The 14,234-nt window shown below is 40.6% G+C and overlaps 1 long non-coding RNA gene across 1 annotated transcript in view; it reads left to right on the top strand.

Moving 5' to 3' along the window:
* Positions 1-8,901, top strand: part of LOC140843741 (uncharacterized) — a 124,256-nt gene extending 115,355 nt beyond the window's left edge. The window contains exons 2-3 of the long non-coding RNA XR_012121755.1: positions 7,131-7,197; positions 7,767-8,901. This is a non-coding gene — a long non-coding RNA (uncharacterized lncRNA). The remainder of the gene's footprint in view (positions 1-7,130; positions 7,198-7,766) is intronic.
* The last annotated feature ends 5,333 nt before the right edge of the window (positions 8,902-14,234 follow it).

Here is a 14,234-nt window from a genome sequence, read left to right on the forward strand (position 1 = left end):
CTAAAACTATGTTGAACATTAAGCTCTAGAATCATTCTTCAGTGAGATCAGTTAATGTTCCCCAGATAAAGAAGAGTAGCACATGTTTTATTATGCTAATCTTTTGTAATCGTGTATAAGATTCACTTTAGCATACTAAAAGGCCCAGGCCTATGTGCTGTCTTCCCTCTTTCAGATCTGACTAGGTAATTTTGCAAGCTGAGCAATTGACTTAGCATGCAGACCCAGCTGTAGATGGCATAGTAAAAGGCAGGATTCTTTACCAAATAGACAATATCTCAGCCCACCTTAGAGGCTGGGCACACAGTCTTTTGATGTGTGCCTGAACCAAGGTGCCAGTGTCCCAGAGAGAAATCAAGGCATGAAATTATCTTTAATATTCAAAAGCACCTTGCCATCCTACTCCTTTTACTAACCCTTGATCCCTGTATCATCAACAGGCTGGTCCAGATTGTCAGAGACCACGTGGGGGCTGTCCAACTGATAGTCCTCCATGCTCAATACAAGCCCCTAGTAATCTTGTTACCTTTAGACCATGTATCCTCAATAAACTGGTAACTTTTACTAAAGATAGAATTAATACAGTCCAGCTAATGGTGCTAAGACAACAGTATCAGCCTTTATCTCCTTACAACTGCAAAACCTTATTAGACCCATGATTGGGCCCCTTCTTAGAATCCAGAGAAAGAGGGAAATGAAAGGGCAAGCTCCCAGATTCTATTTCAGCCAATTGGGACCTGTATCCTATTTCAGCCAATCAGGACCTGGATCCTATTTCACCCAATCGGAGCTTAGTCCCTCTCTCCCCTCCAGTCAGCAAGAACACCCGCCACCCCTGGACCCTGTCAACTGACCAAAGCCATGACTCATCACCCCCCAACTACCCCTAGGCCCAGCCAATCAGCCAGGGCCACAGCCATCACCCCCCCACCCACCAAACCGCCCTGGAAACCCATAAAACCTTTGTTCTGGGGAAAAGGCGCTCTTTTTCTCCGGCATCTTGCCACTGCGTTGGTGTAGATGCGAGACTGAGCTCGAGCTAGCTCGAATAAAGGCTCTTTGCTTTTGCATTGGTGTTGGCTCCTTGGTGGTCTTCTGGGATTCGTGACTTTGGGGAAAACATGCATCAGACTGCAACTACTTCTGGCAATAGTGAAAAATAAATGAAAAATAAAGAAACTCCTCTCTCTCTCTGGCCTTCCAAGTCACATGATAATGCCTCTCACTGGCAAATCCTCAGAATCAAATGGGGAAAGCAGTTGTGGGAGATGTGACTCTTGGGCTGTCCTCTGGACTGCAGAGAAGCAGTAGCACTGAGCTGACAACAAACAATTGAGAAGTCGCAATATGGTTTTGGTGGTCCCCAAACCCGTTTTTAGGTTAAATGATTAGCTGGAAGGACTCAGAACTCAGAAAAGTTATTACCCTCACTCTGCGGTTTAGTACAGAAAAGGAATATAGATTAAAAGCAACAAAGGTAAAAGACTTAAAAGGCAGATTCCAGGAGAGGGACCAGACATGAGCTTCCAAATGTCTTCTCCCAAGAGAGTTATACAGACAGTGATTAATTGTCCCAGCAATGATGTATCACTAAACATATGAAATATTGTTTTTCATGGAAAACTCACCCAAACCTTCTCTGGGCTTTTTAATGGGGGTTGGTCACATCAGTATGGCTGATCACCCATGTGGCTGACTGTATTTACTCAGTCTCTAGCGCCTCCAGAAGTCAAGCTATACCACATGGTGCATGCACCCATCAGAAATAATGTTGTTAGCATAAACTGTCTGGAGTGGCCCAAGGATACTCTTATTAGGCAGGGTATTTCCCAGTCTTAGATGTCTTCTTCCAGGAGTCAGTCAAGGATCAAATTGTTCTTTAGAATGTGCAGGGTTTGAATAACCCAGGTCCACTGAGTTAATCCTTTATTGCACACATAGACTCACTGAAATTTGTTTTACTTATTTTTTTTGGAATATAGTTGATATACAATATTATATTGGTTTCAGATGTACAACATAGTGACTCAATAATTATATACATTGCTAAATCTTCACCACGGTAAGTATAATTACCTCCTGATACTATGCCAAGATATTACAGTATTATTGGTTATATTCACTATGTTTTACTTCCATTCCTATGGCTAATTTATTTTATAATTTAAAGTTTGTACCTCTTTAGCCCCTTCACCTATTTCACCCATCCTCCCCCAACCCCCATGGTAACCAACAGTCTATTGTTGGTATTTATGGGTCTGTTTCTTTATTGTTTGTTTGTTTGTTTTTTAGATTCCATGTATAACTGAAATCATATGGTATTTGCTTTTGTTTCCCTTGCCTGGGAAGACATATGCAGAAAAAGACTTACTCATTCTGCCATTCAAGAGATTCCTGCCTGTGTTTTCTTATAAGTGTTTTATGTTTTTATGTCTTACATTTAGGTTTTTAATTCATTACTTTTGTGTATGGTGTAAAACAGTGATCTAGTTTAATCTCTTGTGTGCAGCTGTTTTGTTTTCCCAACACCATTTATTGAAGAGACTCCTTTCCCCATTGTATATCCTTGCCTCCTTTGTCATATATTAATTGACTACATATACATGAGTTTATTTCTGGGCTTTCTATTCTGTTCCATCAATCTATGTGTCTTTTCTTGGGCCAGTACTATGCTTTTCTAATCACTGTAGCTTTGTAGTATAGCTTGAAATCAGGGAGTGTGATACCACCAGCTTTGTTCTTCTTTCTCAAGACTGATTTGTCTATTTGGGGTCTTTTGTGGTTCCATATAAATTTTAGGAGTATTTGTTCTAGTTCATTAAAAAATGCTGTTGCTATTTTGCTGGGGATTGCCTTGAATGTGTGAATTGCTTTGGGCAGGATGGCCATTTTGAGAAATTAATTCTTCCTATCCATGAACATGGGACAGATTTCCATTTATTTGTGTCTTCTTCAGTTTCTTCCATCAGTGTCTTGTAGTTTTCAGAGTATAGGTCTTTCACCTCTTTGGCTGAGTTTTTTCCTACATATTTTATTCTTTTTGAAGGAATTGTAAATGGAATTGTTTTCTTGATTTCTTTTTCTGCTAGTTCATTATTAGCATATGGAAAGGTAACAGATTTCTGTATACTGATTTTGTATCTTGAAACTTTACTAAATTCATTTATTAGTTCTAACAGTGTTTTGGCAGTCTTTAGGGTTTTATATATATAGTATCATATCATCTGCAAGTGACAATTTTACTTCTTCCTTACCAATTGGATACATTTTTTTCCTTTTTCTTGTCTGATTGTTGTGGCTAGGGCTTCCAGTACTATGGTGAATAAAAGTGGCAAGAGTAGGCATCCTTGTCTTGTTCCTGATCTTAGAGGAAAAGCTTTCAGCTTTTCACCATTGAGTATGATAGCTGTGGGTTTGTCATGTATGGCTTTTATTATGTTGACGTTATATTCCCTCTATACTCACTCTGTTGAGAGTTTTTAGCATGAATGGATGTTGAATTTTGTCAAATGCTTTTTCAGCATTTATTGAGATGATCACATGGTTTTAATCTTTACTTTTGTTTAATGTGGTTTATCACATTGATTGATTTGCTGATATTGTACCATCCTTGCATCTCCTGATTAAATCCCACTTGGTGAATGATCCTTTTGATGTATTTTTAAGTTCAGTTTGCTAATATTTTGTTGAGGATTTTTGCAGCTATATTCATCAGGGATATTGCTCTATAATTTTCTTTTTGTGTAATGTCTTTAGACTCACCACAACTTGGACCTGAGGGAACCTCAGAGATTATCTGATTAAACCTCCTTTTTTTGTAGACAAGAAAAGAGGTTTTGGAATCAAATAGATGTGGATTTAAATTCCAGTTTCACTACTTAAAAGCTGTGAGGTCATGGAAAAATTATTTAATTTCCCTGAGCTTTTTTCTCAGATTATTAATAGAGTCAAAGTAAGAACTAAGTGAGAACTTGCAAAAATGCTTAAGTCAGACTAGTGGTCAAAACACAGTAGGTATAAAAGCAATAATTATTTTACATTTATTCAAAAATCTCATTGAAAGCCTACTACCATACTGATGTAAGTGGAAGAAATAGTTGCTTCTTGTTAAAAATAAGAACTTTGATTACACTAGCACCAGGGAAAATTTTATAGCAGTAGAGATATTTGGAAAATGCCCAGAAGTCCTCTCTGAGAGTGAAGAGTGAGGATCTTCAGGGTTTGGTATGCAATGAAATGGATAAATAGTTCTGCAGAATAATGAAATGAAAAGGCAGTGGGATAGGAAGGAAAGAGAAGGAAAGAAGACTGGAATCAAAGGTAAAGATGAGAAGTTCAAAATATTTCTTGAGAAACTGGTTGGTAGCAGAGTGTTAAAAGCTTTCAATTCTATGTGAATGAATTTTCCAAGGTTGTAGAGTTAGTTAATGGGTGCACTAGGACAGAGATCTTTCTAGAAACCCACACTGCTTCTCTAAGAACCGAAATTTTTATTCCAAGCACCTTCAATATGAAATTATACCTTGAGATATTAAACAGTGTATACAACCCTTTTGTTAACATTTGTGATTCTCAGAAGCCATTCACTGAATATCTGGGGGTAATGTTGTATTTCAAATAGTTAATTAAATATTTACTTGCTTGCAGTTAAGTTTCAGAGAAGGCTTGTGGGAAAATAGTGAGGAACCGAAGTATCATGGATATTGTAAGAGAAAACAAAATAGTGCTTCACACTTGGCTACTTTCAGTGTTTTGTAATAAGCAACCAAAGTTTCTTAAACTTACTGTTATTCTTTTGAATTGATAAATGCCCATGGTCTTGTCCAGCTGACATTTTTATATACTGATAGGGAATTATACAACTTAGTCTTTGGGAACTAGCAAAGCCTGAATTTTGCAAGTGTTGATATCTAACATGTGACACATCAGCTGAAATTCATTTTAGTCATGTATCTAGAGAGACAGTCCAAGCCAAAGAACACATACAATAAAGGAATGGAGACGTTTTGAAAGCATTTTCTTTTCCTCATTTTCTGTTTGTGATGTGGGCAGTTCTGGCCCCTGCTGGGTGTGCCTGGAGCTTCCACTGGGCCAGGCTTTCAGTGCTCACAGCCTAAGAAGTAGGTCCAAATTAACAGCAGAGCAAACCCAACAGTAAGTTAGTCCCCGTATTTCAAACTTTCTTCCTTAGGGTTTCCCATTCCATCTTTCCAGGCACTTAACTCTAACCTGTTGCTGCTACAGACGTCCGTGATTGTGGAGCCATAACCCTGGTCAAATCTTCTTTTGTTTGTTTGTCAAAGGTTTGGGTTTATAGATTACAAACCCAAACCTTTTCATCTTTATTAGTATTCTATATCTCTTGCCACAGCTACATGGTGAATCGACTCTACTCTGCTTGAATTTGGGCTTAGCCATGAGATTAGTTTTGGCCAATGGGATGTCAGCAGATGTAATACAAGCAGGGGTTTGAAGTATGCTTATGTGGTTAGATTTGCCTTGTACCACTCAGGTACATGCCATGGAAAGAACAGGGTCCAGTTGATCCTCCAGTCTGGGGAAGATGAGTTGGACAGACCTGGATGCAACTTTCACTTGGACTGAAGCCCAAGCTCACCTCACATCAGCCCCCACAGCTGACCTGCACACATGCACAAGAATATGTGATTGTTGTTTTAAGCTACTGAGTTTTGGGGTGTTCTATTACACGGCTTTGCAGTAAGTACTGACTGTTACCATAGGCAATGTCAGGACACGTAGGAGAAACGGCAGGAAAAGATGACGGGACAGCGCAGTGTCCTGAACACCATTCATTGGGGTGCTGGTTTTATTGTTGAGTAAGGAAGCAGCCCACGGGTGACTGACAGTACAACATTTGGCTTATGGTTTACCACTTATTATCTTTGGACTTGAACTTTTGAATCTGAAAACTGAAGATAATAGTGAGTATCTTTAGGGCTCATGTGAGTATACAAATAATGTCAAGCATCTGGGTTCAATAAATGGGAAATAGCATCATCATCATCACCATCATATTCACTAGTAGTTGGATCAGCATCAGAAATAAGAGTAACCCTGATCTCATCTGTTACATCCTTTCACCTCTTCCCGAGATCGGTGTGGCATTTTCTCATGGGATTCTTGTAACATCTATGAAGAAATACCATGATAAAGGAAAGCACTCATGGAATAGTTGTTTGAGATTTTTTGCTGAAATTTAAGATTAGTTTTCCTTTTTCTTAGTCCTATCATATATTTCTATTTACCCTGAGCTTGAATGAAAAAGGAAGATAGAAGCAGCTTAGGGAAGACCCTCTTTGTCCAAAAGAGAGAGGCTCAGGACCACATATCCCAGGCTAATGAAGATCTGGAGGCAGGTGGGCTAAGTTTATAAGAAAATTAATAAATACAGGGTTGTATAATGAGAAAAAGATTTAGACCTGTGTTCATGGACTTTCTGGGGAATGTCAGTGGTAAGTTGTAGTGTGTATCTTTGAAAGCACATGGAAATTTTACCCTTTTTCTGGTTTGCCAAACATCAGTAATGGTAAAAAGCCACAGGAAGCCTGGAAAGGGAGCTCTGGGGGAGAGGAATTGCTGAGAGAGTGTTTGGGTTTTGCAGTGAGTGGAGGGAAAATGGATTAAGTCAGAAACAAAGGGCAGTGGCAAGAGGAGAAGACACTGTCCAGGCCTGGGGCTTTTCCTGGAATAAGTAAAATCTGCAGGATAGGGGGCATGACTTCTTCCCTTTCTCTTACTCTTACTCTTCTACCTCCCTTTTCCTCCACGGGGCCCATCCAGAGGACAGACAGCACTCGCCAAGGAACTGGGACATGAGAGATGGTGATCTCCCTCTCCACGCTGTTTCACTGGGAAAACGGATTTGATTTCCAAACAACCAACTTGGAGGCTTCCTATTTGTCTTTACTTCACCCTTTGAGAATAGGGAGCTGCCCGGTACTTTGAGAGAGCTTAGCTTGGGGTAGCCAAGAAGGGGCTGCAGGCTGTCCTTATACAAAGGGAAAGCTCTCCTACTGAGGCAGCTGTCTTCACCAGCAGTGGGGTCACATTTGTTAGCTATGTCCACAAAATTAGTGAGGCTCCAGTAGCCTTTTTTTTTTCTTTTGCAGGGACTAAAGAATCCCCTTGGAGTGGGTTCATCTCTTGGAACCACTAACTTGACTTGGAAAGGCAGAGGTGAGGGGTAATTCTGAGAATGTTGTGTTGTTGTTATGTGGCCCTGCCCTTCACCCAGTCCTTATGGACTAAGTGGGATCCAGTAGGGTGGAGTGGTGACGATGGTGTATCATCAGTGAAACCTGGGGGAGCCATTTTCAAAAACTCTGTTAGACTTCAGGGTACCAGGATATATGCCTTGGTGCTTCATATCATTCTCCCAAATCAGTTTTGGCACCTATGGGGCTCCATTGTGACACTGATTGGGGACAGTGCCTAGAAGCTATGGCAGTGGTATCTGGTAGAACACTATGGTTCCTGGAGGACACTGTGAGGTGAGGGGTTTAAATTGTCAGGATGCTGGGGCAGAGGGAAGAAACTGGGCAATTTAAGGGCAGCTAAATGGCTAGTACACTTCATTTGTTATTGGCAGGTGGAATTCTTCAGGGGGCTGGAGTCCCACAGGGGAAGGCAGGAAAAGAGCAAGTAAAAAGATATATATTTGACAGCCAAACACTATAGATAGATTCTATCATTGAATCCTCACAACAACCTTGTGAATTGCATACTGATTTGTCCCCATTTCCCAGATAAGACTTCTGAGGAAGATGCAATTGGAGAAAATTGTCCAGAGTCCTTGGTCAGCCCATGAAGGATGCAGGCTTAAAACTCAAGCCATCTATTCTGGAAGTCTCACTTCCAGTCATTGCCTCCTGTCTGTCCTCTTGTCTGTGAGAGATGGAAACTCTAAGGTCAAACACTCATTAGGTGTGGCCCGCTTGCTCTGATGGCTTATGGGGTTGGGAACCCCCTGTTTCACACTGGGGCCCGAGGCGGAATCAAGAATATTCCCAGCACAGTGCATGCATGTTTTAACATTAACTACCTTTGAAGGTATTCTAATTATCTGTGGCCATTTAATCGTTTTTAAAGACACTTTCCTCAGGGAATAAGCATTACACTGAGGCACGCAGTAACACAATAAAGAGCATGCTTTGTGTCTGTAACTTTTTTTTGACTGTGGAAGTCTTAGAATAACAGACATAATTTTCCCATCCTTAACTTTTTCCAGATGGCGAGATATCAGTGGTTAGGGAATAGGTAGAGAGTTGACTGACCTCTTAAGTTAATAAAATGAGATGTGTGGGGTAAAAAACCCAGTTGGCATTACATTGCGTGCATAGTTTTAAATTTTCTTTGATGAAAAGATCTTGATAGAAGATGGGTTTTTGTTTTTGTTTTTTAAATTGCCCTTCTTTAGCAAAATGTAAATTTGGTATAGTTGTGTAAGTTTCTAATATTTAAAAAATTCTCATGGTTGTAAGAATAGAAATAGGTTAGCATAAGCATAGCCATCTTAAAGGCCTAGAAGCCATTTTCTGAGTATGTGACTTAGAAAGAAAAACTGGAACTGGGTAAGGCCTTGAAAAACAAGCTAATCATGAGCACCAGGTGGTGGGCAGCTGTGGCCTTTAGTCAGCTAACCTTGGTCAACTAATCCTACATACCAAGCTTATCATGCAGAACCTCCCTGACAATTGAGGAGTGGTCTTATCTTGCTCCTGCCTAACCCCAGGATGTATGTCTTGCAAGAATAATGTGCAGCTATGGAAAATTACTATGAGTTAAGTGTTTTGAAAATGCTATATAAACCCTTGGCTTTGAGTGCTCGGGGTTCTTGTTCAGACCTGCTGCGTCGGGCTGACTTGGACCCCAGCTAGCTGGCTGAATAAAGACTTTGCTTGAATTTACATCTCTATGCCTGTGTAGTTTGTTCTGTGGAGAGGCCTCGGAAGCCCGGACCCTAACATTTGGGGGCTCGTCCAGGATACGAGTGGCTTCCCTGAGAACAAAGGGCAGTGTAATTCGAGGGTCGCCCCCTCGTGTCTGCATAAATCCATTATAAAGCGGGAGTCACCATCCCGTGTATGGTCTCGGGTTAGTGGTCCCGAGTGAGGAAGTCCGGGCTGGTAGTCCCGGCCCCCAGGTTAGCGACCCTGGGTAAAAGCCCAGGTAACCAATCCTGGCCCTAGGGTCCGAGTGACTCGGCCTTAGGAAGGCAAATCCGATCGGCAGAACACTGGCGCCCGAGGAGGAAAAGATCAAGCTCATCACCCTGCGGCAGTCCGAGTGGACACCCTTCAGGAGAATTACGAGAGTTTTTGAGGACCCTGAAAGTGGTGAGTGTGGTGCACACCAGAGTGAGAGAAGGACCAGTCCGAACGAGTGCGATCAGATGTGGTGTGTGTGCTTGGTGTTATCATTGACTGTTTTACTGTGTTTTGGTTTCGGTTTATATTTTTTTGCGCTTCTCATTTTAAGTTTCCTTGTTCTAAGGTTCTCCTGCTCTCTCCGTTCCTCCTTTCTGCCACTACATCATTCCCCGCGGGCACGGGTCGGGCAATTAAGAACCATTAGGGTGCCCGCCGCTAGAAGACTCCCATGATAGGATAAGGGGGCCACAGCCGCGAATCCCAGATAAATTCGCGTCCCCCGTGGAAGGAAAACTGTGCAACAACAGGCACTCATTCACAAGCACATACAACAGTCATTTTGTTTGAAGTGGCATCTTCATCCTTCGCCTTTGTCTCCCTCATATTCTTTTTCCTTCTTCTTTCTCACCATGGGACAGACTCAGATGACCCCCTAAGTGTGTAAATGAATATATCTTTCTACCTCCGGATGGTATTAATGAAATTGATTTAAAGACAAGCGCTTGTGAAAATTGAGTATTCTAAAACTTCCAGAAAACCTGATAAAAAAGTGTTAAGCATTAATGCTAATTTGAGTTTGCCTAAGGCGGCCATGTTTTGGTAGTTGTCAGCTGCCTGAGTTTACCTAGAGTCATTTGAGTCATGTTATCTGCTAAATCTTTTAAGAATAGAATGCTTAGAAGCTTGGCTTTGTCTAATGTTCAGTGGGGGTCTTGTGAGTAGGCTAGCGTAGTTGTTGCAGGTAGGTGAGCTGGATAAGTGTGGCAAGTGAACACCTTTTTAATTGTGTGTTGCAGTGTGTATGCCTACCTGCAGCCTGAGAATCTTTGTAGTAACTTAAAGCCTTAGAGTTTTGTTAAGTTGAGAAGATGTGCTCTGTGTTTGCTGGGAGATTGTGCTATGAAGCTCATGGTTGCAGAAATTGTAGAATGTGTTTGTAAGTTTGTCAGTCTAAAGAAAACATTTCTCTATACTAAAAGATGTATGTTTTAATAAGAAAAAGTATAAAGAATGAAAACTCTTCTGCATGCTAAAGAATGTGTTTTGTGATAAAAGAAAGTAACTTTGTTCTAAAGTACAGCTATTTATTTTAAGAGAGAAAACAGGGTGGTGCCTTTTGTTGTGGAAGATCCGCTCAGCCTGTTGCTTTGGGGGGAGGGTCAAGATGTTTAGAGATAAGGTGAGATAAACCCAGTCAAGCCGCAGGCAAGCCCAGGCATAATTCTCACCGGTTTATGTGCTTGGGCCCATGGGGCAAATGAAGAATAAATTACTATATTCTTACAGATATAGTCGTGCCTAGTGAAATTAAAGCAAGTGAGTCTTGATATCAAGTGCACAGCAAAATTAGAATCTCGTTTCCAGTTAAACAGTTTTCTTTAACTATTAGTCTGCTCTTAATGTTGAAAGATCAAAGCAGTTTCTCATTCTTAAAGTCTCTGTGAGTTGCCATGAAATCGTAATATAAAAAAGACTAAAAGCTAAAGTTTGTTAACAACTGTATAACCTTTATTTGCCTTTGAAATATTTTGTTATTGAAAATGATTCCATGGCCTGAGAAATTGAATTATTTATTCCATATATTTTTTTTTGAGAGGGCATCTCTCATATTTATTGATCAAATGGTTGTTAACAACAATAAAATTCAGTATAGGGGGGTCAATGCTCAATGTACAATCATTAATCCATCTCAAGCCTAATTCTCGTCAGTGTCCAATCTTCTGAAGTATAACAAACAAGTTCTTACATGGTGAACGAATTCTTGCACAGTGAATAAATTCTTACATGGTGAACAGTACAAGGGCATTCATCACAGAAACTTTCGGTTTTGATCATGCATTATGACCTATAAACAATCAGGTCAAATATGAATATTCGTTTGATTTTTGTACTTGATTTATATGTTGATCCCACATTTCTCCTATTATTATTATTATTTTTATTTTTAATAAATGCTGAAGTGGTAGGTAGATGCAAGATAAAGGTAGAAAACATAGTTTAGTGCTGTAAGAGGGCAAATGTAGATGATCAGATGATCAGGTGTGTGCCTATGGACCAAGTATTAATCCAGGCTAGACAAGGGCAGCAAGACATCCACGGATGCAGAAGATTTCTCTCAAAGCAGGGGGGGTGAGGTTCTGAGCCTCACCTCTGTTGATCCCCAAATTCTCACCTGATTGCCCCCCTATGACTGTGCCTGTCTTAGGTTGTTCCTCCCTTGAGGAATCTTACCCGTCTCTGGCTAACCAGTCATCTTCCGGGGCCATACAGGGAAATGTAAAGTTGGTAAGTGAGAGAGAAGCCATATTGTTTGCAAAGGTTAGCTTTTTACTTCTTTGCAGATTTATGCCCTGTGGCTTCTCTGCCCAGCACTTGTCTCGAGGTATCTTTACCACCTGGAGGAATTATGATACTTGGTAAATTCGATATGAGGAACGAATTCTATTTACGGGTTGTAATTAGGAAGGAAGAAGAAAAGCTATAGAGGTAGCATATGAAGGAAACATGGGAGGATTGATTATTTCTTTGACATATCTTGTTGTAGAGTATCTTAAGTATGTATAGGTTTTAAACTACTAACTAATTTGCACACACATATTAACATAATAGGAATATGGTGACATAAACAAAGCAAATCTATAATTACCATCCATCTCCAGTGAAGCAAAGAAAACCATTTAGGCACCCTAGGCATTTGTGAAAATTTATCTATGATATGATGGATATTGTCCAACTGTACTTGAACCATCAGACAAATTAAAGCAGCCCATTTCTGGGATCTGTTCACATCCCATATGTTCTTTTAACCATAGATAGTCTATAGTCATGAGATTTTGGAGTGCTACAACTTGCACCCCTCCCAACTCCTGGTTGAGTTCCAACAGTACATTCAAACAGTACAGGTCAAATTCGTTGTCTCACTGTATGCACATGCCAGCCTAGACATCTCCCTCCTCATTCCTATGGCAAGTCCAGGAGACGGTGGGCTGGATGCAGCTACAACCGCAGCATCGTCCGGATCCCTGTGGAGGCTTTTTGATGATCATCCCCCGGCACAAGTCCCCCAGACAGTGCTGATGCCGGAAGCTCCTCCTCATATCGTATCTTAGTTCATTTTCTGGGTATCCAAGCTAGGCCTTGATCTTCTGCATAGAAACAAACAGACCCTTTGCCCACACATTGACATGCCCTCTATACCACTGTGCAGAACTCACTGGAGGTCAGCGCACAATAACTGCTTTTTTTTTTTTTTTCAATTAAGAGAAAGGAATATTATCAGAAAAAAGTACCTCCATAGCTGATCATCTGACACCCTTTAAGTGATCAACATTAAGGATATTTAAAGCATGCGTTGATCTTTGATTTACCAAAAGTTTTATCCTGTTAAGGAGTAATCCCCCTTTTCTTTCTTTCTTTCTTTTTTTTTTTTTTTTTAATTTTTAATCTACACTTACATGAAGAATACTATGTTTACTATGCTCTCCCCTATATCAGGTCCCCCCTAACAACCACATTATGGTTACTGTCCATCAGCTTAGCAAAATGTTGTAGAGTCACTACTTGTCCTCTCTGTGTTGTGCAGCCCACCCTTCCCTTTCTCCCTCCCCCCTATGCATGCTAATCTTAATACCCCTCTTCTTCTTCCCCCCTCTTATCCCTCCCTGCCCACCCATCCTCCCCAGTTCCTTTCCCTTTGGTACCTGTTAGTCCACTTTTGGGTTCTGTAATTCCACTGCTGTTTTGTTCCTTCAGTTTTTCCTTTGTTCCTATACTCCTCAGATGAGTGAAATCATTTGGTATTTCTCTTTCTCCGCTTGGCTTATTTCACTGAGCATAATACTCTCCAGCTCCATCCATGTTGCTGCAAATGGTTGGATTTTTCCACTTCTTATGGCTGAGTAGTATTCCATTGTGTATATGTACCACATCTTCTTTATCCATTCATCTACCGATGGACATTTAGGTTGCTTCCAATTCTTGGCTATTGTAAATAGTGCTACGATAAACATAGGGGTGCATCTGTCTTTCTCAAACTTGATGGGGGCGTTCTTAGGGTAAATTCCTAGGAGTGGAATTCCTGGGTCAAATGGTAGGTCTGTTTTGAGCATTTTGACGCACCTCCATACTGCTTTCCACAATGGTTGAACTAATTTACATTCCCACCAGCAGTGTAGGAGGGTTCCCCTTTCTCCATAGCCTCGCCAACATTTGTTGTTGTTTGTCTTTTGGATGGCAGCTATCCTTACTGGTGTGAGGTGATACCTCATTGTAGTTTTAATTTGCATTTCTCTGATAATTAGTGATGTGGAGCATCTTTTCATGTGTCTCTTGGCCATCTATATTTCTTTTTTGGAGAACTTTCTGTTCAGTTCCTCTGCCCATTTTTGAATTGGGTTATTTGTTTTTTGTTCGTTGAGGTGTGTGAGCTCTTTATATATTCTGGACGTCAAGCCTTTATCGGATCTGTCATTTTCAAATATATTCTCCCATACTGTAGGGTTCCTTTTTGTTCTATTGATGGTGTATTTCGCTGTACAGAAGCTTTTCAGCTTAATGTAGTACCACTTGTTCATTTTTGCTGTTGTTTTCCTTGCCCGGGGAGATATGTTCAAGAAGAGATCACTCATGTTTATGTCTAAGAGGTTTTTGCCTATGTTTTTTTCCAAGAGTTTAATGGTTTCATGACTTACATTCAGGTCTTTGATCCATTTTGAGTTTACCTTTGTATATGGGGTTAGACAATGGTCCAGTTTCATTCTCCTACATGTAGCTGTCCAGTTTTGCCAGCACCATCTGTTGAAGAGACTGTCATTTTGCCATTGTATGTCCATGGCTCCTTTATCA

Source organism: Manis javanica, chromosome 10 (assembly GCF_040802235.1).
Source record: "Manis javanica isolate MJ-LG chromosome 10, MJ_LKY, whole genome shotgun sequence".
In the NCBI taxonomy this organism is placed as follows: Eukaryota; Metazoa; Chordata; class Mammalia; order Pholidota; family Manidae; genus Manis; species Manis javanica.